Source organism: Rhinolophus sinicus, linkage group LG11 (genome assembly GCF_036562045.2).
Source record: "Rhinolophus sinicus isolate RSC01 linkage group LG11, ASM3656204v1, whole genome shotgun sequence".
Taxonomy (NCBI): domain Eukaryota; kingdom Metazoa; phylum Chordata; class Mammalia; order Chiroptera; family Rhinolophidae; genus Rhinolophus; species Rhinolophus sinicus.
Window position 1 is genome coordinate 62930038 of NC_133760.1, and position 27273 is coordinate 62957310.

General features: G+C 41.9%; 1 protein-coding gene across 1 annotated transcript in view; it reads right to left on the minus strand.

Annotated features, from left to right (window-relative positions):
* Positions 1-4205, minus strand: part of CALD1 (caldesmon 1) — a 194696-nt gene extending 190491 nt beyond the window's left edge. Inside the window, exon 1 of the mRNA XM_019750874.2 lies at positions 4079-4205. The gene's annotated coding sequence lies outside the window, so the exon portion shown is untranslated. The remainder of the gene's footprint in view (positions 1-4078) is intronic.
* Positions 4206-27273: the final 23068 nt, after the last annotated feature.

Here is a 27273-nt window from a genome sequence, read left to right on the forward strand (position 1 = left end):
GTATCATATTTTAGACAAGGGGAAATGGTGTCTATCCAATAATCTGTTGAGACTATTGGTTTTCCACTAGGAAAAAATGTTTAGATCCCTATTTGACATCATTCACTAATAATTTTCATGTACATTAAAGATAGAAGCATGGAAAATGATGAAACAATCAGAGGAAGTACAAAAAATGTTTTATTATGTTGTGTAGGAAAGACCATTTTAAATAAGACTGAGAAGGCAAACAACACAAAGGAAAAGACCAACAGATATGACTAAAAACATGACTTTGCCACTGTGAAAACTAACAAGCAAAGTTAAAAGACAAGAGACAGATTAAGGATAAATATTCACACAAATCATCACAAGCAAAAATTAAGAACTGCCATGTACAGTTGCATAGGCTGTGTTTGCACACCACCAGGGGGCGCCATTCAAGTGGATTACAAGGTGAATGGTGCCCTTGAAGTTGCCCTGATCAAAATCCATAATATATAAAGCACTTCTGTATCAATAAGAAGATCGATAAACCATCCAATGGGAAAGCAGGCAAAGGATATGAGAAGTGAATTCATGGAGGAGGAAACCCAAGTAACAGTAAACATACACCACTTATAATCAAAGAAATGCAAAATGAAATAATAATGAAGCGTTTTGTCACTATTCCAATAATGAAAAAACATTTCATGCCAATGTAGAAATACCATTTCGTATTGACAAAATTTAAATGGGAAGAATGATGAATTCTTGGCCAGGAAAGGATATTGGACCAGAGTCTAGATGACCTGACTGAAAAACTTCAAATTAAATAAAGGAGAGGGAGACGATCACTTTGGTAAACCTATGAAAGGGGTACCTGTAGAGGACAACAAGTACAAGTAAGATGAGAAGATGAATAAGAGTCTTGGAGACGCCTAGTGTGTTGTGCCCCAAAAATATTGGAGGGAAGATGGGCGATGAAAATAATACTTATAGCCTCAAAATATTTATACTAATAATCGCTGTCATTGATTATTTACTATCAGCATATCACTTTTAAACTTAAGGACAACTCTATAAAGTGGGTACTATTATTCCTTCCATTTTACAGATGGAGAAAATGAGGCTTACAGGAGCTGAGTAATTTGCACAAGGACATAAAGAGCTGATAAATGGGAGACCAGGAATTTAGACATGAGCGAATCAGTCCGCACTACATCATACTCTCTCTCCAACCTGCTGAGTGTGTGTTATAAACAAAGTAAGCTTGAGCTTATTCTAGAATGTGATTTTTGAGACATGGTGGGAAGGGACTCCAGGTTAAAATACAGTGATGGAAGAGGATGTCCTATTGCCAAGCAATAGGCCTATAATAAGGAGAGACTGCCTGGTACTATATGTCGAGAAGGTATTTACATGAGTAACCCGCCAGTGGAAAGACTGTAGAGAACGGGTGACTTAGAGAAGAACATAAATGAGTTGTTTTGGAACTTTTCTATGGCCCCTGATTAAAGGAGAAAATTAATTACAAATTTCTGACAGATGAAACTAGTGTAGGAGTAAGATCTAGAATTGATCACTGAATATTGTATCTTATATGGTGATAGACATGTTCTTGACTTGCTCTCACCTTTCAGAAAAAAAATGGAAGTAGATTTTTTTTCTTGTAATAACTAGGAAAGAAAGAATAAGCATAAGCATCCATATATGTGTCTTAGACTTTAGGAAGGCAGAGTTTTTAAAGTCTAGAGAAGAAAGGTGAGGTTCTCCCTTCCCAGAAAAGGTACCTGGAAAGGCCACAAATACAATTCTAGCTGCAACTAATAATACATGATTCTAATAGAAAAGAACTAGCTGTTTCCCCCAAGGAGCTATAAGGAGAGTGTGTCTACTAATAAGGTGTTATCTCTCAGCTCCAATGCACAGTTCTCTATTCTGCTTTGACAGCCAGCTCGGCTCTGCCAATAGGGGGCGCCAGAGGGAGCCCAACGGACTAAATGGAGGAAGGGGGTTGCTTGTTTCCTGTCTGCTGGCAGGTCTGGAAGCCATCCTAGCAATAGCAGTTCCTTCCTGAAGTGGCAATTGAATCTAGTTTGCAGTTTTTCCAACACTTGCCATATCAGCCCTCCACCCAATCCCCCAAGACATCTACTCTGTGCTCTCCTCAGAAATCTAGGTTTCCTGAGGCCTCTCCTCCAAGCTCAGAGGCACCAACGCCAGCTAAGCAGCCTCTTCTCCTCAGAAATCTGAATTTCAGCACTGTGGGAGCCCTCCTTTAAGTTTCTAAATATTAATAACCCCAGCCTCTTCCTTGTGTTCTTTCAATGCTAGGGGTGATAGCTGCTTCCGGTTGTTGCTTCCTCCATGATAGCTTAAGAGTTCTCCATTTATCCTTTTACTGACCTTGTTAACAGTTTTATATCTCATGAACAGTGTTGTTGTTGTTTTTTCATATATTAAATTCTCTCACTTCAAATAACCAGTAGGGGTTTCGTCTCCTGAATGGACCCTAATTAACAGAAAAAAGCACTGGGAAAGCTAAAAGCCCCAAATGAGCAGGAAACAACAAAAAATGTCCAAGGCAACCAATGTGGTTTTAAAAAGGAATTTCCTGATTAAGAAGGAGACCAAGGAAAGGCCGGATGTTTGGAGAGGATGGTAAAGTGGCAAGTGTCATTTTATTAGACGATTTAGACTGTAGGCTCCATCATCAATGGGTAGAAACGTGGCAGAGGAAGTCATAGATTGGAGGGGTGTTCCCTCAGCTGACTGGTAGGTCATCAGATTCTAAGAGACGACACCCAGCATGACCCCATAGTTCCCAGTTCTCTCACTTGTTTGGGGATTTCTCAAGGGGTCCTCCTCATGCTTCTATTTCTTCCTCACACTTCTCTAGTTCCAGAGACGCATACATACTGGTTTCCTTCTAGGGGGCTATTCTTTACCATGAAGCCCATTCCCTAAAGAATCTGTTCTTTCTGTCATATCAAGACCCTCTTTTGTCTAACGCAGAACTCTAGAAACCTGTTTGTTCTCTAAATTAAATTACAGAAGTGTAGTCCATCCCTGTGCCTCTGGCACCTCAGAGATCTGTGTATTTCCTTGGCACCACTGAACCTTCCTGCTGTCTTATGGAACTCTGAAAACCCCCCTCTAGGATTGGCTAAACCGAATTCCTTCACAATGTTGGAATGACCACCTGGGTCTCTGGCGGCAGGTGCACCTTGACCTTCTGCATCTGGAAATCCTCCTAGGCTAGCTCCATTCCAACATCTGCCTTTTAACTCGCTCTTCTGGCTTTGTCCTGTGAAAGTCCCATTCCTTGCTCTGTACTCTTGCCTCACTTCTATTGTTGGTTCCGGGGCTGACAAGGATTTCTTTGTATTTATGAAAAAAATGCATAGTCCTTTTTCTCTTTTTATTTCTCCAGTCTCATTAGACTAATCACCAATTATTCAGACACTATTTCTCACCAGCTTCCTCCTTCCCCAAAAGTCCAAATTGGGGGATATATCCAAATGATAGAATCCAAGCTCCGAGCCCTAAAGGTACCACTGCTGGAGATTCCAGCCCAATTAAGTTCTTCCCACTGACTGTCTAAGGTTCTTTCCAGTCAACCTGAACCAGCAGCAGCTGCTTCATCCAACCCACACAACCATGACAGATAACATTGCACACCACAAATGGAGAAGTACATTCCACTATCACCACAACAAAAAAGTTTCCAAAGTCTGCCAAAACACTTGGATACTGAGCAAAAAAGACAGGCATTGAATTCATTCCTTTCCATCTGCCTTTTTATCTTCTCTTTCTTCTACCACTGTTCTTTTTCTTCTCATTACTTAGACAATCAGACCACATCGCACCACGTATTACATAGCCCAATCAGGAGATGAAAGGCATAACTTCTAAGACACTAAAGGAAATAAAGTCTATTTTAAATCTCCTTTCTAAGGGACAGCAAAACAACCACCACCCCCCCTTTAAAAAAATGTAACCAGGGAAAATTTATCAGAGAAGATAAGTCCAAGCAGTGAGAGCTGAGTGGCAATCGCCCCTTGGAGTTGAGGTTAAGTTCACCCTTCGTGCATATGTTTTGATTTAAAATAGTTACCTTTTGTTCATCTTAGCTTTCAGCTCCCAAATCTTTCTGCTTTCACTTCTTCAAGGAGGGCACCCTGAGTACAGTATGAGGCAGGCACTTTCAGCTAGAGTTCTTGCAAACAGCTTCTATTTTCAACTAAATCTAGTAGCGGAACGCAGGCTTCACTGGCCCCACCCTATTTCTCCCACCCAGATATTTTTCCTTTTGGTCCAGCAAAGTGTCATCTGTTCCCAAGAAAGAAAAAAAAAAAGAAAGAAAGAAAAAGAAAAATGTTTACTTAAACTATTACACTCCCAACGGCTCAGTCAATGCTGACCAAATTTAAGATGCTTGATATTAAGTTGTGATGGCAAAAATAAGGGAAGCATTTATTTGACTGACATAAAACCTGGGAATTGAAACGTTCCTTTATCTTCGCTTGCAAGAACATTTAGGTTGCAGGTCACTGCTGTGCATTCAATCTTGCTTTGGATGTATTTAGTATTAATAAACACACACTTATTGTGTACCTTTTGACACAGTACCGACAAGGTACTGTGCTAAATACCGAGGGGGTACAGAGTAAGGTATGTCAGAGACCTTGCCTTCCAGGAGCTTAAAAACCAGATAAGTAGAAGGGATAAGATGGGAATATAAATTGCTCTGATATGTAACACAATGAAATCAGTGCCATCAAGAAGTGCAAGTTCTGAGACAGTCCAGAGAAAGTGTGTGTGGGGAGAGGGGGAGGGGGTCACTCCTTTTTCCGAGAAGAGTTTTCTAGAGGAAGAGGCATTTCAACTGCCTTTTAAAGAGCAAAGAGAGAAGGGTCTTCCAAGGCGTAGGAAGAGCAGGAACACAGGGGTTGTGGAGCGAAGGGAGAGACTGGTTTGAGGCAAGACTTACAGATGGTTCTAGTGACCAGAAAGACTCAGAGATAAGGTCTCCTAAGGAATCTTGTTCTAGTGAGCTTACTTGGATTGGCTTACTTTGATTTTGCCTAGTTTCCGATAATTCAGGCAATATCTGCATAATAGGTAAACCTCCTATGCTTTCAACATGTCCATATTTCTTACATAAAATTATGTGATCAGTCTTGCTCACTGTCTGTCATGCGCTCTCTCTCTCTCTCTCTCTCTCTCTCTCTCTCTCTCTCTCTCTCACACACACACACACACACACACACACACACACACACACACAACTATTTCCTGATAGAAGAGAACAGAATAAATATTTAAAGCCAACCCTAAAGAAGCAGGGCCTCTGATTTTCTCCACTAAATAACTGAGCTGAACTCTTGAGCTACATTCTCACTCCCAACAGAAACATCTGGATGCAGTCCCTGGTCTTGCTTCCTGGGAATGAGGTCAAAGATTTCAGGCCTGAGAGCACACTTGAATAATACTTCCTCAGCCATTTTCCTTTGCCTAGAAAGTGACAGCGCTGAGTAACACCACCCACCGTCTGCTTTAATAAACTATTTCTCATTACTATGTGGTACAATGAAGCGCTACTAGAGAAAAAGTGTCTTATTGGCCAAGGGCTTAGCCATGGGGCCTTGTCCTTTCATCTTCCCTCCTTGACCTTCCCCTTGTTAAAATGTAAACTGAAACATTAAATTTTCAGTTTAGCTGAGCAAAAATCAATTAGAATCAGGTAGCACCAAACCAGAAGTGGTTAGGAATGTTCCACCAGCAGGAACTGGGGAAAGACTTTATAAATAAGATGGGAAAGCAAAGCAAGGAAATTATTTGATTGCCTATCGCTTAAGTGGTTGCCTTACTTAGGAAAGTCTGCGTGGCTCTTTGTGATTGATGGTCCTTAGGTTTTGATTTCTTAACCTTGAGGCACTGCAGGCTTAGGTTTTGGTTTGCTTGTGTAGGTTACTAAGGCGTTAAAGCCGCCTCAGTCTAAGGCCTCCTTGTTTAATTAATTTAACACCCTCAAACATGGGTGCTGTAGGAAAGGAGGGGTCCAGAGTTTTCTAGACCTTTGCACATCCTGCTTACTTTTAAAATGATAGCAAACTACTGCTCTGATTGGCCATTTTTTGGTTGCATTTATTAGAGGACGGCATTGAGGAAATTAACCAACTGCTTGAAAACCATATAAAACATTCAATTTTATGGAAGGTAATTCTTCTGCCCAAGGAACAAGTGATTTCCACCATTGCATAAATAAATTAGATTTGAGTCCTATATATGTGAGAAACTCTGTGAATAAAATCATGAAAATCTCAAAAGGTGATTCAACAGAAGGTGAATGGAAATTAAGACGACGGCATTGTGGCAGATTATGTCAGGATGCAGATATTTTAATAACCCTCAGAGCTTTGTTGATCAGTTCCAAGCCAATCTTTTCCAGCAAATGCTGCTTGTTTCTTGTTCATTAAAGAACGCTGACTTGCATGATTGTCAGAAAACATCTCCATTTGCGAAGAGGGGAACAACACAATAGCAAAATCATTTTACCAAACATCAAAGAAGCTAAGTATCTGCTGGGATCTCAGGGAGGGAAATGAACCCCAATCCCCACCCCTCTTAGATTTGCAGAGGATTGTCAAGAGCTGAAAAACTTCAAAGTCTAATAAAACTGTGGCTCGATTTTAGAAATATGAAGTATTTGGAGTAACTAATTCGACCAAATGTTTATGTTTTGGTGCATAGTTGAACTGCTTATCAGACCTTCAGGAATTCTTTGTTTTTCATTTCTGTGCTTCTATTTCCTCTCCTATCTTCTCACCCCTCACTAGAAAGAAGCAAAACACCCTCTGGCTGTGAAAGTTAAAGATGCTTCTCCATAGAAGAACCAAGCCAGAGCCAAGGGGTTGATCCCCAAGCCACTGCCAACTGCACTCCAGACAGTAATTTTCCTTCTCCCTTGCTCTCTTCTGGGAAGTGCTGGAAAATGCAGAGGTCTCTAATGCCTCCCTGGGAGAGAAACAAAAATCTCTCCCCTGATAAGCATAGCACCTCCACCCACCCGGAAGATCCTTTATTGACCTGACTCGGCAAACAATGCTCAGAGGGGCTGGCCTTCGTATCTGCAACAAACAAATGGGAGCAGAGAGGTAGGCAGGAGAGCTCACCAGTGCTTCCAGGGCTGGAGGCTAAATAATCTGCCTCTCTTTCCACAACCAACCCTTCTTACCCTTCACTGTCTGGGTCCCACGATCTCTTTTCAGTCGTGACCTTAACGGAAATAGAAACTCTTCAGTGAGAAGATGCCCATTTTATTTTAAAGGGTAGGTGACACACTGTTTCTACGTCTCGGTGGACATGGGTGAGGGAGGCATTTGGAGAGCTTCTGGTGGAAATTACGTTGACATGGTGGATATTTGTAAGAAGGGACAGAGCAATTACTATCTTCTTTCAGCTCCGGGGTGACAAGCTCTGCATTTCCTATTAGTTTCCTCACCTCCCAGCCCTGGGCACTGCTAGACCACACCAGAGATCCCAGGTGGGTCCAGACCAGCCCCGGCTAGCAGAGCCCCATTGCGCCCAGGTTCCACAGCCCACACTGATTCGAGCACATTCCAGGACATTCCACAACTGGGAGGCTAGCAGCCTGGAATGTCTGGAACCCACAAAGGGAAGGTGTCCCAGCATGCTCCCCCCACCCCACTCCATTTTCCCAAAGATCTCAAAGCATTCTCCAAGGGTGATCTCATTTTTCTAATAGGTGTTTATTTCTATTCTCTTCCCTACTGTTAGTAATGACTCTCTTTTGCACGAATGCCACTGTGATTTTTTTTCACATAACCTGTCTCACGGTAAGAACATCATATTGGGTACCAAGAGCTCAGCTACGACTTTACTCAACTAGTTGACTGAACTACTAATTAGATATCTCAGAAACTCATCCTAGCACTCAGGGCTGTGAAGTTTAACAACGAGGCAGCAAAGAAATGACCTTTCCAATTCCTCCCTTTGAGAGAAAAATACGTAATGTGGGGCCCAGACATGTATCATACATACAACGTGTGTGTGTGTGTGTGTGTGTGTGTGTGTGTGTGTGTGTGATGCCGTCTGCAAGACTCCCATTTCCATATCCGTGGAAGGCAGAAAACACCTGCTTTACAAGGCTCATGTGATCTAGTTGTAGTTCCCAGAACATAATAGGCACTTAATAAATGTTTATTGAATAAGTACATGGATGGATGAACAAATGTAACCTTTCTGGGCTTGTTTCCTCATTCTAAACTTTCCATGCTGAATTCACAAGGCAGTTTAGAGAATTAAAGAACAAATGCTTTTGACACTTGAAACTAATATAATGCTATATGTCAATTATACCTCAACAAAAAATAAAACGCTTTTGAAAACTAAAAACTAACTGTAAAATATAACATTATTATCCATGTGACTATCAGTACAGGTGCCCAGGTGTGCCCAGGTGTACCAGAACCTCATGAGTGCATTTCTCTTTTTATACAAAATGGCCACCAGACAAGTTCCCAGCACTAATCAGGGAGGAACCCTGTTCGTCCATGGTTCTTTCTATAACTTGGTTTCTCTGTGCCATTCTCCTCTCTTATTGGACATGAATTGTATGCTTGAGGTTGGGGAGTTTCACAGCTTGATCAGACAGATAGCATATGGGTAAGAGTAACAGCCCTGGAGTCAAATTGCTTGGGTTTGTGCCCTGATTCCACCATTTACTAAGGGACTTAGCCTCACTATGCCTTAGTTCATCTGTAAAATGGGGGCAGTGGTAGAATACATTTCATAGGGCTGCCAGGAAGGTTGAATAAGACAATAGATGCAAAGTATTTAGAGAACTGCCTTGCACATGGGAAGAACTCAATCAACATTGCCTCTATTCATTGCTGGTGCTATAATAATAATCATCATCATTAATGGAGCTTGCAGTCTAGTGGAGGAGACAGACGACAGTACAAAGCTGGAAGAATGACACGAGCATTAAAAAAGTCCCAGCGGCATGGTACGGATACAGAGGCAGGAGCTATCTTGACTCACCATCCTCATCACCTCCTCTGTGTAGTCTCTAGTTTGTCACTGTTCCAACATCCACAGAACTTAAAAATAATACCCCAGATTTCATGTGAGGAGTGCAGAGCCTAATGTGTTTCGTGATGGTCACACAATGCTTCCATTAAAGCTGCTCAGGTTGGGGAGTCATATCACACTGTTGGCTCAAATTGAGCTTTTTGCTCAATAAGACCCCCAGGGCCTTTTCACATCAACTGCTGCCAAGTTACGTGTTCTCCATCCTGTATTCTTATAATTCATTTTTGGACCTAAAAATGAGATTTTTGCATTTATCCTTATTACATTTCATGTTGTTAGTTTTGGCCCAGCATTGCAGCATGTGAAGATAATTTTGAACCTTGATTCTGTCAGCTATCTTATATCTTATTTCTATCCCCTCCAGACTTGTGTCATTAGTGCATTTGATCAGCATACCTACTATACCCTCATGCAAGACACGGATAAAAATATCGACCAAAACAAGACTAAGAGAATAGCCCAGTATTTCAATTGCAGAAACCTCTGTAGACTTACACATGTCCATTAATCATTTGGGGCATGGTTGTTTAAACATCTTTGAATTCATTGAGGGGTACCCCTATTTCACTATTTTATTCAAAATGCCTTGTCAAATGCCTTACTGGTATTAAGATACATTGCATCTGTGACATTGTTGAATATCTCTAAATTTAAAATTTTCCTGGAGTGCTGGTATCTCCTTTAAATTTGATGAAAATATCAATGTCTACATTGAGGGTATCAGTAAAGAAGATAGGGGATATTGTTTAATAGATTACTTAAGAACAAAGTTATGTCATTTGATTACGGCACTTGTAGTCCCACTTTAGATCTTAATTTGAAGGGTGCATTTGTTAGGGTCATTCAAAAAAAAAAAAAAAAAAAAAGAGCCTCTCAAATCTCAGTGGCTTAAGACACAGACAAAAAGACAATAGAAGTTTGTTTCTTACTCACTTGAGTATCCCTGACTGACAGGCTGCCTTCCATGTGTCGTTCAGGAAATCTAGTGTCATCCATCTTGTGGCTCCACCCTTCTCTCTTGGTCTTTGGAGTTCTGTGCATTCAGTAGCTAAAGGAGAAAAAGGAGAGATTATTATATGTGGAGTGGAAGTAGCACATATGACCTCTGCGTGTTTCACTGGCTAGAATTCAGTCTCATGACTACCTCTACCAGCACAGGAGGCTGGAAAATGCAGTCTAATTATGTGCCCAGCAAAAACAGGAAATGAGCATAATGAACAGCAAATCTGGCTCTAAAATGGACAGCACGCATAATTTAGGTGGGATTTGCATGCTACTTCAGGTCAAGTATATGGCTAAACCTGCCAATAGGGGGTTTGATGCATCAGGAATTTTAAGAGCTGGGTTCTAATTCTAAGTCCATTTTTTTTGTGTGTGTAAATATAGCCATGATAAGCCACAGAACTGTAAGATTGCTAGGTCCACTATCTTGGCCCATTTCATCCATTGCTGAATCCTTAACCATAGCCCAGTGCCTGGGACATTGTTAGTGCAGTAAATATTTGTTCAATTGTTGAGTGAATAAATGAATAACCTTTCTGGACTTGCTTCCTAATTTCCAAATTTGCTCTACCTACCTTACAGGTTGTTGTAAAGATCAAATGGACCATGGTTATAAAAATGCTTTGAAAACTACAAGTCATTGTAAAACACACAGAGTATAATTATAACTCATATTAAGACTTGCATCTGTGCCCATTTCTGTCACATTCGAAGGACTGACCTCCTTTGCATAGTGTTCTCTTATTGTACACAGCAGAAAACAGACAAGCCCTCAAAACCATTAGAGGTAAAGCTCTGCCCCACTTCCATTTCTTCTATGACTTGGAGTCCAATCACTAATGTCTCCTCCCTAATTAAATTTAAGAAGGAGGCACTAAGAGCCTTTTGAGGTTAGAACACGTGCTAAGATTTGGGCTAACACAACACACACTAAAACAAAAACAAAAAAAAACAAAACTGGTCCTATAGTTGGGGATCCATCTAACAGTTTTACATAACATAACATGTGCCTAATTTGTTAATAAGACTATTCAATAGGGGCAGCCGGATGGCTCAGTTGGTTAGAGCGCAAGCTCTCAATAACAAGGTTGCCGGTTCAATTCCCTCCATGGGATGGTGTACTGCGTCTCCTGCAACTAAAGATTGAAAACAGCGACTGGACTTGGAGATGAGCTGAGCCCTCCACAACTAGATTCAAGGACAACGACTTGGAGCTGATGGGCCCTGGAGAAACACACTGTTCCCCACTCATTCCCCAATAAAAATTTAAAAAAGAAAGAAAGAAAGAAATTGTTAAAAAAAAAAAAAAAAAAAAGGCTATTCAATAGAAAAAAATTAAAATCTTCACTAAAACCAATAGAAAATATGTTTAATTGGAGGCCAGATTATAGATGACCTTAACTGCTAGGACAAGAAATTTAGACTTTATTCTACAGGCAACGTGGGGGCTGTTAACAATTGTTAAGCCAGGAAATCAAAAAGACAAAGTGGTGTTTTAGAAAGATGCATCTGAGAGATGGTATCTTAGACAACTTGGAGGAAAATGCATTAACTGGGTACTGCATTGGTCTTAGCATAAAGTCATGAGGTCTTGATCTAAGAGTATGGGGGAAAAAAACATAAAGCATAGATAAAAAGGCCTCTAATTCTGATACTATAACAGGCCAATATAATCTGAAAATACTTCCTTCAACTATGTCTCAGATTGCAGGATAAAATATAACAAAAAATATTTTTAAAGCAAAAACAAAATCACATGGAAGAAGGGGAAATCACAGAAGGAGGAATGACACCAAGTAAGTTAGCATGTGAACCAATGCTCCATCTGCCCTCAGAACCGGAGTGAGTCACAGAACTTCATAACCCTTGGAACTTAGGTTTTAATGACCACAGGAGATAAGGTTTTGAGTCTGCACCAGATGGGGGTGGAAATTAGACTCCCACATGAAGCCAAGACCCTTGTAGGCCTGAACCGTCAGGGAGAATAGTAACAAAACAAAAAAAACAACAAAAAAAAGTTTTTTTCTCAACCAGCACAGCAAGATGACATGGAAACTCATTTGCCTCTCTTTGTGGAAAAAAGTCTTTCCTCAGAATTTGAAACCCTGGACCTGGTCTACACATGAACTTGGTTTTTTAAATTACCCTACTAGAATGGGCCAGAAACGCCAAGCCAAGAAATTAATGTAAAAACTGGTCCCTGCTGGTTGTATTTTGGGAGTACCTAGAAGAAGCAATTACAAAAAACACTTTAGAGAGACATTTTACAATCCAGGTAGTTTCACAAAAATAAGCAAACCTCACATGAGATACGCTCACAATAAAAGCAATTATGAAACACTGAAGGGACCACTCTCTCATGGGTAAGAGTTAATAGAAATTACAAACAACAGAATTCACCACCACCACCTCTCACCTCTCAAGGAACAAAGCTACTAAAACAATCTGAAAGGCAATACAAAATAAGCATGTTTAGAATGATTGAAGACATTACAAAAGGAAGGAAATCCACAAGAAAACCACAGGATGCCATCGAGAGAGAGAGAGAGAGAGAGAGAGAGAGAGAGAGAGGAAGGAAGGAAGAAGGGAAGGAAAGAGGGAGGAAGGAAGAAGAGAGGGGCGGAGGAAAGAAGAAAAAGGCAGTTTTTTATTTTCAAGAACCAAATAGAAAGTCTAGAAATAAAATACACAGTTACTGAAATTAAAATCTGAATGGATGGACTAACCAGTAGATTAGACATACCTGAAGAAGAGTTAGTGAACAAGAAGACCAAGCTAAAGCATCATCCCAGAATGTAGCTCAGAGATATAATGAGATGGAAAATTTGGAAGGGGAAGTTAAGATAGAAAAGGCAGCATGAGAAGGTTCAATTAAGTCAAAAGGATTTCTAGAAATCCTTCTAGAAATTTCTAGAAGGCAAGAGAATGGAGCTGAGGCAATTTTGGGAAAGATAATGGTAAGAATTTTTCTAATTTGATGAAAACCAGGAATCTTCACAGTGAAGGAGCACAATGAATCCTGAGCAGCACAGATAACAACTTGTCGGGGACCCTCCTCTTTGTGATGTACCCTACCATCAAACACCGTCAAACTGCCATCAGTGCTCGTTCTCAACATGGGGATTTAAGGCCATGTTGACATCATTATCATGAGCTGAATCAGATGCCACTGGCCAGGTGATGTATTGGTTAGTTTTGTTCTTCAAGGGACGGAGAGGAGGGCTCATTTTGTCTATCTGTAGGAAAACACACGATTCCTGTTTGAAGTGACTGAGGCAGAAAGGAAAAGGAGGGATCCTGTTGTTCAGAAGCTCCATTTTGGAAGGAAAGAAGGAAGGGAGGAAGGAAGGAAGGGAGGGAGGGAGGAAGGAAGGAAGGAAAGAAGGAAGGAAGGAAAAGAGGTAGTACGTACAATGTGGAGCAGCATGAGGGGAGGGCAGGGAGCTGTGGGTATACGACCACGAGTGTGCATTTTTCTATAGCTCTACACTCTCATGCACACACGTATATGTGCAAATAGTTTTAAGCGCATACATGTGCTGTCCTCTTTGCTGGGTCACATCCTAAACTGGAATTAGAGATTTTCTTCATAGGTTTTCATTGATCTTCTGCCTCCATTACGGGATGTTAGGACTTCCTCCTATCTGTTCAGATACAATACATTTATTATTCTCTCCCTTCAGAGAAAATGTTTGGTTTGGGTTTTTGACATTGGTGGTGATGGTTTTTAATGCAGAAAGTGACCTCTGTCTTCACTCCTTTTCCTCCAACAGGCACATAAAAGAAAAGGACTTACATTCCCATTTCTCGTGGAAGGCACCACATGCAAGAGGCATGGAGGGCCAAAACTCCCCTGAAAAAGCAGCTTTGTAAAGCACTACACCATATCTGTCCATTCCTCTCCATTCTGAGGTTTTGGTATGAGTAGCTCTTGCAGATTTCTGATCAGGATCGTGGTGGGTTTTTTTTTTTCCTTTTAGCCATAATATCATCAGTTCTCCCGAGGTACCACACTGCCCGACAAGGGAAGTAATCTCAGGCCCACAAACACTGTCTCAAATGGCATTCCCTTGTTGTTCAGTAGTTTCCTCCAAGGGGCATGTGATCTATCTCGACCTCCCAGCAATGTGTAATCTTCAGTAGCCATGAAAGTTCACCAAAGTTCTAAATTGAACTTTAAAATCCCTTATGGTAATAGGATGATATTTAAATCAAGCCCCAGAAGCAATCTTAGAGATCCTGCAGTACTTGGAATAAGCATATAAATTTATTTCTGCTAAGAGCACCAAATTCTACCTAGAGCTAGAGACAGAGCGAGAGAGAGAAAGGAAGAGAGGGAAATACCATTCCTTTAGAAGTGTTTGACTGTTATCCAAATAAGTGTGCTGCATGATACACACACACTCACCAGACTATATGCATATATGGTGTTACCACCCAAGTTTAAGTTCCAAGATTTACTTCAATGTCTCACCCATCTGAACATAGTTATTTAAATATACTGAATGGTGTTTGTTAATGTGCAATGAGTTTTTCCATCAAGACCCCTCCATATAGACTAATGTGTCTAAATTTGGAATTATGTGCTGTGACGAGGTGAGGCGTCGATATTAAGGCACTTCAAAGAGATACACTTGTGTTGCATCTACTTGACACCAAATATCTGGGTGAAAATTGAAAACAGTGAATGTCAAGCACTAATTTTGTACATATCCAGATGGTTGGCATTATACAAAGTGTCTGGGTAGTGCAAAGTGATTCACTCTTGAAAAATAAAATGAAGACGTTTCCTCATGAATTTTGGAAAGAAAGAAATATCTGGTAGCTTCGATATAATTTTAGGAAACAACTCTGTACAGGAAGCATTGTTTATTGGTGATTACCTTTGGCTACTAAGAGGAATGAGAAGTATGTCCATTTCCTTGATGAGTCTGTTCTCATGCAAGTTCAAGAATAAATGGTTTTCCCGTGTAATAACCAACTTAGCCTCTGTTAAGTTGCTGATAATATCACCATTCACTGTTGCCTATTAGTAGCCTTTCAATTTTACTATAATTTGTTAATATAAATAACTTTATATGTTATATGTATGGTATTTTATAATAATCAAAATTAAGATATACCCATTGCATAATATAAGTGATATATCATATAGTTATTATATAGCTTACATAGAATAATTATGATATATAATTTACTATAATTTAGCAGACATTATTAAGCACCCAATATGTGTATCACATAAAAAGATGTACAGAATATAATCCTTAACTTCACGAAGTCTACAATTTTATGAGAGGATTGTGAGTTCTATGGTTTCTAGGGGAGATGTTTTGCCCTAAACACCCCTTATTGTCCCATCCCTTATTTCTCTTGGCAGCGGAGTGTGTTACCTGGGTGTAACGTTCAGACCTGACTGGGACCTGCTGCTTTGCCTTCCCCTCTCCGGGACACCTGTGCCGTCCAACCCCATCTGTCAAGGAAGAAGAGTCTGTCAGATTTGGGGGCTTCATATATTAGGAAGCCTGTTGTTGCAGCACCACAAACTTTTCTTCAGAACCAGTCTTATCAATAACAAAATGCTTTGATCTTATCTGCAACTCATTTGGTTCAAAACTGAGGTGGAGAGGAGAAGAGTGTAATTTATTGGGGCCTCCTCCAAGCCCAACAGGGAGAAGAAGGGTAACAGGTACTTATAATACAAAGCACACTGTGATCAGTGTAGTGTGAGTTCCAAGGTGGAGGAAATAATTAACAAAGGAGAATTCACTTCTGTCAAGAGCATTGTGCAGAAGCAGAGTGGGGGCATCCATGCCGGGGGCCCGCCAGCTTCAGAACTTCTTGTTATAATTTTATATACATATCGTATATAATTTATATACAGTACATGATTTCTATATGGCGACCTATAATTTAATCAATAAGTTATCAATAACAAAATCTATAAATAAATAAACTTAGTTATTAAGTGATTTTTGAGTGAGAGTTTCCTATAACTTGCTGTTAGATGTAAAAATACTGCATGTGATTGCGTGGTGGTGGCCAAAGTAAGGGACTGATGGGGGAAAAATAACACTCATGGAAAATAAAATTGGAGAGGTAGTTTGGGGACAGAGATGGAGGCCACCAAAGGCACTGTGTGAATTTGGGTCTTTATGCTTTAGGCATACGGCAGCCATTGAAAGTGTGTGAGCAGGAAAATAACCAGCGTAGACATGTGCTTCAAGAAGATTAATATATAAGAGTAACAATGCGTCCGAATAGGAGGTTCAGCTTAGGAAGGTAAGACTGGAAGCGGGGAGACCAGTTAGGAAATCACTGCATTAAATAAGGTTGTTAGGAAGTCAGATCTTGAATTAGAGGGTGTCAGTGGGAACAAAAACACAAAAACAAACTCAAAAGATATACGTTTTTAACAAAATCCACAGGACTTGACTATGCAGCAGATGTGGGACAAAAAGAAGGAAGACCTAAAGAATCTATCAACTTCCTGGGCTGTTGTGATCAGAAAGATCTTGATGAATTAGACTTGGGAAGAAATAAACGTTCAAGAGGGAAAAGGATGAATTTAGATTTGAACCCATGAAGATCCAGACACTGGTAAGACACAGGGGTGGAAACGTCCAGCAAGGAGGTGGTAAAGCCAAACTGGAGCCAAAAGAGTTGTCAGGGACGGAGAGGAGGTCGCAGACATGCAAGAATTAAAGCCAGGAGCCTGCGTGTACCGGGAAAACATGGAGAAGAGAGGATGGAGAAGTGATCAAGGGAAGATTCTTAAGGAAAACTTATATTAGGAGCTGGAAAGGATGAGGAAGAAAATATAGGGATAAAAGAGAGAATAAAAAAATGTATTATCCAGGAAAATAAAGGAGGTGAGAATTCCTCAGATGGTTAAGGGTGGGAGAAGGTGAGTTACATAAAGTGATTCAGCAAGATGAGAATAAAACCAAGCGCTGAATTTGGTAACGGGCTGATTATTGAGCTCTACAATATGCGGATAGAGTAATAAAAGCTGACTGCAGATTGCAAGGGTTAAGGAGGGAGTGGGTGGTGGCAGAATTGAACCAGCAGTTGACAAAGATAACTTTGAAAAGAAGTCTTGTGAGGTAGAGAGAGTGGGACATTTGCTTTCGGGGGTTAGCTTACTGGAGGGAAATGGTGTTAAGTGTGTATTTGTGGGTTTGGTTTTCTTTGGTGGGTCGGCTGCTTTGGGTAGGAGAGAGTTGAGTAGGATCAGAGTCAGGGAGCAAGGGCCAGTGGTGAAGCTAAAGTGAGGGTGCAAGACAGAGTAAGTGAAACCAGGAGAGGAAAGCTTCAGGGCAGATAGGAGGAGATCTGGCGAAGAGACCTGAATGGCAGGCGAGTGGTGAAGAAGGAAGCTGTCAAAGGGACGGATAGAAGATGGAGACGTAGAATCAGAGCTAGAAGTCTAGGGTGGGCAGAACAGATGAGGGGAAGACAAGATGAGGCAGACCAGCTGCTGGAGATGGGTGGGTGGGATAGGTGGGTGGGGGCTGGGTAAAAGCAGCTTTCCTTTGGGTCTATGCAATCTAAATCTGGAAGTCTCCCCACCATATCACCATCCTCGTTCCCTCCCCACCCACCCCCACACAAATGCCAGCCTTTCTGACATATAAAATCTATGAATCATCAAAGCCAAGTCTATTTTAATCCCAAAATTACCTTCTACGTTGCTATTTTGTAACTTGTGTTGTTCCTAATTATGGTATTAACCAATGCTTTAATTTTTTTTTTAATTCTAAAAGATGAATCAGGCCAAAAAATTTATAAATAGACTAATCCACATTGCCAGATAGAAGACACTTTTGAGATATAATCTGTTATCAGTCTAAGAGCCATAAGTCCAGGTTTTTTAAAAAAGCTTAAATCACAGTGCAATGCTGGCATCACTGCTTGTATTTCTGTTGATAGTACCTGACTCTTTTGATGATAAAAGAATTGGGAAGTTGGAACCATTGCATGATGGACTTGGCAGATGCTTTCCTGTTTTTCAGCACAATTGCTTGGTCTGGGTGGGAAAACCGAAGGATTGCTTGGTGCTGTTTTTAGTTCGCTTTACTTATCTTGTAATGTTTCTAGTTGTGTGATTTATATCTAGGGTCAGACACTACGGATGCTGTGAGAAAGAGAGAGGGAGGAAGGGGAGAAGGGTGGGACAGACAGACAGACAGAGAATCAGGATGGAATTGGAATCCTGGTTTGGATTCTGGCCTTTTCTGTGAAGGAGGCAGTGCCCCAGAACTCAAACTCATAATTCACTGTAGGGCTAATAAATGCCCCAGAAGAAGCAGCAGCAGCAGCAGCAGTTCCGTGGCTTCATGTGTGTGACTTTCTGCTTATGTTTCCCTCTCTCTAAGTGAAAAGACTCTGGGGCTTGGAGTCCGCAGAGCCTGCCATCCAGGAGTTACATCCCTCTGGGGCACCCTAGATACCCATTTTCTAGATTTAGCAATGGCAGGAACAGCTTTCATCCTCTCTCATCAGGAGCTTGCCTCACTGGTATGCGCGTTGCCGACTATTTCCAATAGACAGCAAATCATTTCCCCATCTCCTTAAGCATCACTCACAGCTCCCCTTAATATTGCCTCCTCTTTCCCACCTTTGCCCTTGGATCTCAAGGAGGCAGATAGAGCCTTCCAGGTTTGCTAGGTATGAAAGTAACTAAGAATTTCTTCTGAAGTCAGAGCCAGTCTACACAAGACGGCAAAGATCCACTAGCCAGGAAGAAGGGACGCCCGTGGCTAAGGGGTGCTTGGTGCTGTGCCAGCCCCCACATCTTTCCTACATGTCCCCTTGCAGACTTCCCACCTGGACACGGGCCTGCCCTCCATGGGCTGTGGCCGTGACTGAACCTGGACTCTCTTCTTCCTTTTATCATCACTTACCTGCTCTGGGACCTGTTCCTGTCACCTCTCCCTGGTGAGAGGCAGCAAAGGACAGAGTCTAAACAGGTGGACATTAGAGACCGACTCTGGGGGTTTGGATCCCAGCTCTGCCATTAACTAGCTGGGTGACTTGGGGGTCTTATTTGACTTCTGTGTCCCTCACTTTCCTGAACTGCAGAAGAGGAATGATAATAATAATTCCTCTTCCACGGGGAATAATGAGTTAAATTGTGTATGAAGCACTCCTTTGTGCCAAACGAGTGTTGGTTATCACCTGAAAAACTCACTCCCTCAAAGCGTTAAAAGTTTATGTGTCATCCCTTCTGTGATTTTTGTATTTTAAGGAGAGCCTTGTGGAAAGAGTCCAAGGAATTAACTTCAAAGGCTAGAACTACCGGGACAACGTAGAGATCTTCCCGTCACTCTTAAATCATGCTCGTGCAGCTGTCCAAAATATCGATCCTTCTGGTCAGAGAGTCCTGAATCTGATACTTCCTTCCTGCCAAGGAGAATGGGATGACTGCTGAAGAATCATGAGACCAAAGAATTAATCCAGGATGCAAGTGGGTCAGGACTGAAACAGAGACAAAGTCAGTCTCTACAGTCAATATCATAGCACAAAGGAAACGGACAGTCATTTAACTACCTGCCCTTCTAAGACTATTTTTCCCCATCCTGGATGCAAAGATTGGTAGCCAATAGAATGTCTATACAGTAACTAATGCTAGTAAAGGAAATCACCCAAAATAGGAAGCTAGTAACACACACGTAGATGATTTCCTTCCTAATGACCATTCATAAATCTCAAATATATCTGACGAAAGTTTATTCAGTAAGAACGAACAGTAAAGACAGACTGAGATGAGTGACAAAGTTGGGTCCTGAAGAGTCAGTCTGTCATGCCAAGCTCTCCCCCTCGCCCTGCACTCACGACTCATGAACGTGGGTTGCGTCTGAATTTGTGGAACGCACTTTTGTTAGTTATTACTATTACTATTAGTATTCGGCGGTTCGGGTTCTGTACCCTTTTCCAGTTATGAGAAGATTTCTTCCCCTGTACATTGTGACGTGAGGAAAACTTGCTTCCCTCTGGAGAAGCTGAAGATGGACTCTCCCATCCTGCCTTGGGGCTCAAAGTATGGCCGAGACTCTGTCAGTCACATGCACCCATGCAGCTTCCACTTGCTGGTGCAAAGAAGAACCAAAGAGGGTCCTTTCTGGTGGTTGGCAGCAGCAGTGTCGACAATGCAGAGTTTCTAGTGGCAACAGTGGCTGAGAAGTACCAGCTGCACCTGTGACTGGTGACTTCAGAGGGCAAGCTGTGGGTCATTCTCGCTAACTCGGCTCTGGAGCAAGATTTTTGGCTGTGGTCCTGGCTGCTGCCAGGCCTCATTTGTTCCTGCTCAGTTTCTAAGCCTGGTTCTGAAGTCTGTGAAATATATAATATCCTTTTATTAAATGCTTTTTCTGCTTAAATCAACCACATGTGTTTCAGTTGTTTGCAACTATAAAACCCTGACTAATACAACTGGTGAGACAAGTTGTTTTACTATCACGGCTGAGCCGGCCAGCTGTTTGCCAACGTTCTCATCCTTTGGTCACAGAGCTCCAGATTTTAGCTGTATCCATAGCAGCCGCAGGTCCTGATCGTAAAAAGAAAAAGGTGTATGCTAATTCTATCCTTTGGGTTTTTTCTGGGTCAGTCAGTGCAATTGATTGATATTTCTCTCTTCATTATGTGTTGTATTTTCCAGCTTTTTTGCGTGCCTGGTAATTTTTGGTTGGATGTAAAACTTTGTGAGTTGTATCTTGTTAGGTGCTGAATAATTTTGTATTCCTATAAATATTCTTGAGTTTTATTATGGGATGCAGTTAAAGTACTTGGTGGATTAGTCTCCTGATGCTGCTGTAATGAATCATCTCAGACTTAGTGGCTTGAAACAGTAGAAATTGATTCTTTCACAGTTCTGGGTCCAGAAGTCTGAAACCAAGGTGTCCACAGGGCGTCTCCAGAGTCTTCAGGGGAGAATCCATTTCTTGCCTCTTCCAGTTTCTGGTGGCAGCAGGCCTTCCTTGGACCCATCACTGCAATTTCTCCTCTGTCCTCACGTCACCTTCTTCTTTTTGTGTGTGTCTAATGTCTGTCTGCCTCCCTCTTACAAGGACACCTGTGATGGTCTTTAGAGCTCACCTGGATAATTCAGGATGTTCTCTTCATCTCAAGATCCTTAACTTAACCCCATCTGTAAAGATCTTTTTACTCAATAAGGTAACACTTATGAGTTCCAGAAATGAGAACTTGATATCTTTGGGCCACCATTCATCCCCTTACATTTGGAAACGATCTGTTCCTTTGAGGTCTTGTTTTAAGCTTTGTTCAGTGGGACCAGAGCAGTGGTAAATCTCGGGCTCATTTTGCCCCACTATTGAGGCAAAACCCTCTGCGGTGGTGGGAGGTGAAGGAGCCATCATGGACGATGAGGTAAGAACTGGGCGTTGAGGTTGACAGAAAAAAAGACAGAAGGAATCTGGTTGCCAGCCCGGCACTGCCTACCCAGACTCTTACATAAGAGAGGGATACATTTCTATCTTGTTCAAGTCATTGTATTTTTGTATCTCTTTGGTTCTGTAGCTTAACTGGTATCCAATTAATATAACTATTATTTATGAAACATCAGAGTGCCACCTGTTTTTGCCCTTTTTGGCAGAGCACTTTGAAATGTGACCTAGTTTTTCATTGAATGGTGCCTATGGGCCGCGAGAGCAGTCTATAGTCACATCCTCGTCAACATTTTCAAAATAATTTCCCATGGGAATAAGCACGTATGCGTGAGTGTGTATGTGTGTGCCTGTGTGTGTTGCATAAATCAACAATGTCATGTCGTTTTACTTCTAACAAAGTTTTTAAGCACAATAAATAACATTTGCTTAATAGCATTTTATGTCATCTAACTGCTAGTCTAGGGGCCCAAATCTGGCCCATCATCGGTTTGTGTACAGCCCACAAGGTAAGAATGATTTTGACATTTTTAAATAGTACAAAAAAAAAAAATCAAAGGAACTTTTTGGCAAGGGAAAATGATATGAGATTCAAATTTCCGTATCCATATATAAAATTTCATTGGCACACGGTCATACCCGTTCACTTCTGTGCTATCTGGGGCTGCTTCCATGCTTTAGTAGCAGAGTTGAGTAACTGTGACAGAGACCGTATGGCTGCAAACCCTACCATATTTACTGCCCAGCTCTTGCAGAAAAAGTATGCCAACCCCTATTTTAGTTCTAGGAACACTTCCTTAAGCTCTAACTCTATCACTTAACAGGCGTTTGGATGACACTGTTCTATGACAGAAAGAGGATCTTCACGTACAGCGACAGCAAACGATAAAACAAACACAAAAAATGGCCTCACAAAGTTCTAGAACATGTAAGCAATAAAATGTCCACACAGCATAGTCAATACAGAGCGTGCCAAAGAAACGTATACACATTTTAAGAAAGGAAAAAACTGTATTAATATATACCAATAACAAAAGATGAATACAAGTTATGTTTGACTTGTGCCATTACAAGAGGTGCTCAAAGTGGTTTCCATCAGTGCCAGACACTTCTGATTATGGCGAACTACTTCTTGAGCAACACTGACCAAAGTTAACATCTCTTAAAATGTGCACATTTTTTTTTGGCATCCCCAGTAGATGTTGGCCACGGCTGTCCCCAGATATTTTGTATCACCATGGAGCACACAGCCTAACCAATGTTTTATACTCATTCAGCCCACCAGACCTGGAATTAGACTATTCTTGAGGTTTCCCTTCCAAAAAAAAGTAAGGGAGGGAGAGGGGACTTGCATTTTTTAAAATTCTGTTTATAAATAAAGTGTTGAAACATATCAAATCCTCATAATTCAAATGGACCAACAATGCAACCATGCTATCATGATAAATGTGCCTTTCTCTTCTACAAAGAGAAGTATCTTGCTTCTGTCTCATGCTTTATTCCACTGGCCAAAACTTCCAGAAAACTGTTGACTAACGAAAGGGGAATGCTCACTTTAGTACTGATTCTAGTGGGACCCTAATTGAAAACCCCTAAACTGTATGATTGCTCAGGCCCTGTTCATGTTTAAGGGAGAGATAACATTTGTCAAACACCAACTGTTAGAAATTAGGGTACTACAGAATCAAGGAGTGATGTTAATATCATATGTAGTCTGGAAACTGAGGAATAGTTAAATCCTGCCCTAAATCACCCACTTTTGAAAGCCTCCCTGAGAGGGATAAGTGTACAAATCATGAAACCAGACAAAGTACCACTTTGTTCTCAGCAGGGTTTGGATCCCACATGCAGTGCAGAATTTAAGAAGCTAGCTGCGCCCGTGGAAACTTCCTTTGTTCCATAGACGAGGGGCCTGAGGAGGTCTGTCTCTGTCAATTTCTACACCAAGGTCCAAAAATACTGGATTAAGGCAAGACTCCAGCCAGCAAAAGAAAAACTTGCTCTGAGGTCTACAGAGGAGCTGGCCTGGGCTTTCCACACAGGCACCCAGGCCAGGCCAGTGGCCCCAGAGAATGGTGTCTGAGGAGTGAGAATGAGGTGGCAGGTTTTCCTAATTCTGAGCAGCAAGCTTGGGGCCACCTAATCTCATCATCCTCAGAAGTGGAAGAGAAAAAGGAGGCCACAGGGAGAGGGAGTTGACTGTCCCACCTGTGTGACTTCCTATCGCAGAAAGAGGAGGAAGCAGAAGCCAGCCCCCTGGGTGAGCACAGGGCCATTATCTCAGCACACTGATGTCCCCCACGGGGGCAGGGGCTGATAAATATCCTTAAAGCCAACCAACCAGGGCAGAGGAGGGGAGGACGGTAGATGGGAGGCGTGCCGAGCGCCCCCTGGAGGCCATGTTTACCTTCCTAGCATTCCCCTGAGGTGATCTGACTGAGGCTCCAAAAGGCTGAGGATTTGGGGAAACAGGGTGGTACAGTGGGAAAATCATGGGCATTGGAGTCAGACAAACCTAGGGTGACTTGGCCAGCTCCTGACTACGTGATTTAGCCAAGCTACTTCAAAGTGTTACCGGGAAAGTAAAGTGAAATCACATCGCACTGCCTATACAAAACTAGCATTCAGGGTGGCACACAGGAGGTGTGGAATCATTTTAGTTATTTTCCTTTCTTTGTCTGAGATCACCGAGTCAGCAAGCAGCTGGAGGAGCTGGGGTGCAAACCCTTGTGTTCCGGGTTCAGAACCACAGGCGGCCTCCCCTTCCTCATGTCTTCCTCTCAGCTTCTCCGGAGAATAAAACCTTTCAGAAGACTTTGCCAGTTAAGTTGGCAGATCTTCGTATCTAGGACAAGGAGACGGTTCCCAAACAATCCCTTTTTAGGGCTAGTCCTGTCCCTTCCCCACAGCTTCTTCACTCTCATTTCCAGGGAAATATAAACACTCCTGGGTGAGGAGATGCAACCCAGAAGGCGGGCCAGCCTTGCCCTTTCCAAGTGACTTTTTGGGCTCACAAGGGAAACCCTTGAAGGGAATCCCTCTGGGCAGCAAAGTCCACCCCTTTTATGGACAGATTCTCCGGCTCCTGCATAGCTAAGGCTGAGTGCATTTTTTTGGCATGCAAAAGGCTACACAGGTCTTTTTGTCCAAAAGGCAAACATGCTTCTCTGAATTCAAAACAGCAGCTCAGTTTTTAAAAGGTTTTCAGATCCCATTGAATGCCTCCTCTATCCAGACTTTTCTCAGACTTAATAAATTGTAAGATATTGAAGCCAAACAGGATCCCCTATTTACAACATGATTTGTCCGCCCGACCACCTTTAAGTTAGGGTTCAACCTCAGCACTATTGAAACTTTGGAGAGTAGCAGCACCCCACCCTCAAGTTACAATCAAGTACGTCTCCAGACATTTTTAAATGTCTCCTGGGAGGCAAAATTGCCCCCACTTGAGACCCACTGCGCTAAACAGACTTGGTATGAAAATGGGATTTCAGCCTGCAGTTTTTAAACTTTTTCTTCCATTTTGCACAACTCATGTCATTAGTGAGTCACACGGGAACTTGGGGGCTGCCAAGTAGGGATGGATTTAAAGGTGCTAAGAGCAGTGGTGTACAGCACAATATTGAGAGGCTCACCACCTTATTTCTAACTCAATCTCAGGACAAGAGGACCAGGGCAGGGCACTGAGCCAAACGAACCCTAAACTATCCTTAACCTGAACAAAGCTTTTCTGAAATATTAAAATTCCAGGCTAAGATGTAGAAACTGCACAGAAACTTCAAAGTACCTTGTCTGCACTTCACAGGGGATCTCCTTCAATCCCTGTTACAATTACACAAGATACAGGTGTCGTATCTTTTTACAGAGGGAAACAAAACTCGAAAAGGTTAAGTAATTTATCCAAGGTCAGCCAGCGGATAACTGGTAGAGAGGGGCTTAATACTCAGATTTGGATGGGGGTGATAGCATTAGAGATCCACTGGTGTTCATGTCCACCCAAGGGCTATTTTAATACATCAACTATTTTAATCCTATTGGTTGGGTTGTAGATGGTAATATTGGGACAAAGGTCAATTTAGCCTTTGTCATTTAGCCATTTTCCTCCATCCTTTCAGGTCTGGCAGCGCAGAAACAGGATTCATCTTTTCAATCAAATGCCACGCCTTATTCTTTTCATCACAGACATTCCGATTCCCTCTTCCCTTGGCTGATTAGAATCCTGCTGTCTCTGAGGTCGTTATGACCCCAGACAGTTGCTAGTTCTCAGCCTGACCTCTCTAAAGCCTGAGCGGCTGGATTCTCTAATGTTATCCATCCTCTGGAAATTCAGCCCCAGGAGTTCACTGCAAGTCTCACTCCCTGCATGCAAAGAGAAGTCCACCCGCCCTTCCAGTAGATGTCCTACAGAAAAAGGGCCCCCTCTCCCCAACGGGTACTGTGGTTTAGTGGAAGTGAAAGTGTAGAAAATAACCAGGAAAGGAGGGCAGGGGTGGAATAAGAAGGGGTCAAGAAGTAAGGAAAGTGAAATACTGCAGAATACGCAGTGCAGAGCTGGAAAGAAGAGACCACGAACACCAGGAGATCAGGAGAAAAACAAAGCCAAGGAGAGTCGTAAACAGACAAGAAAGAGATGAAGAGACACTTGGAAGAAAGGAACAGTAAATAGAGAGAATCTGCTCCAAAGCCATCTTTGGTGGCGATTACTTTCTGGCTGGCTTTTAATCTGAACACTTACCTGTGAGTAAATGGCAAGATGTCTGTGCATAACTCATAGAGTAAAGACATCCACTTATTAGCACCCAGTCATTCTAGACCATTACATTGGACAGAATGATTTAGCTATACTCTAGTTTTAGGGGAAAGATAGAAACGATCAAGAGTAAAAAGCTGCTGTTAGAAATTCAAAAGAAAAACCCCATGGTAGATGTGCAGTGTAGATTCATGCACGCTTCATGCCAGATGGAATGGCCATTGCAAAGCACTGAGGTTGCTTTCCATACATCACTCTAGAGAAGGGGTCCCACAATTAGAAAACCGTACCTATGTGATCAAAAATAGTCTTCAAACAGCTGACCCCAAATCCATAGAAATCTGATAGTTACCCTTTATTGATTACTTAGAATGACTCCAACAGCTAATCACTTGGATTGGCTGTGGACCCCTCACTCTTTCCCCTAAGCCACACCCACCCATCAGGACACACACACACACAACTATTTCCTGATAGAAGAGAACAGAATAAATATTTAAAGCCAACCCTAAAGAAGCAGGGCCTCTGATTTTCTCCACTAAATAACTGAGCTGAACTCTTGAGCTACATTCTCACTCCCAACAGAAACATCTGGATGCAGTCCCTGGTCTTGCTTCCTGGGAATGAGGTCAAAGATTTCAGGCCTGAGAGCACACTTGAATAATACTTCCTCAGCCATTTTCCTTTGCCTAGAAAGTGACAGCGCTGAGTAACACCACCCACCGTCTGCTTTAATAAACTATTTCTCATTACTATGTGGTACAATGAAGCGCTACTAGAGAAAAAGTGTCTTATTGGCCAAGGGCTTAGCCATGGGGCCTTGTCCTTTCATCTTCCCTCCTTGACCTTCCCCTTGTTAAAATGTAAACTGAAACATTAAATTTTCAGTTTAGCTGAGCAAAAATCAATTAGAATCAGGTAGCACCAAACCAGAAGTGGTTAGGAATGTTCCACCAGCAGGAACTGGGGAAAGACTTTATAAATAAGATGGGAAAGCAAAGCAAGGAAATTATTTGATTGCCTATCGCTTAAGTG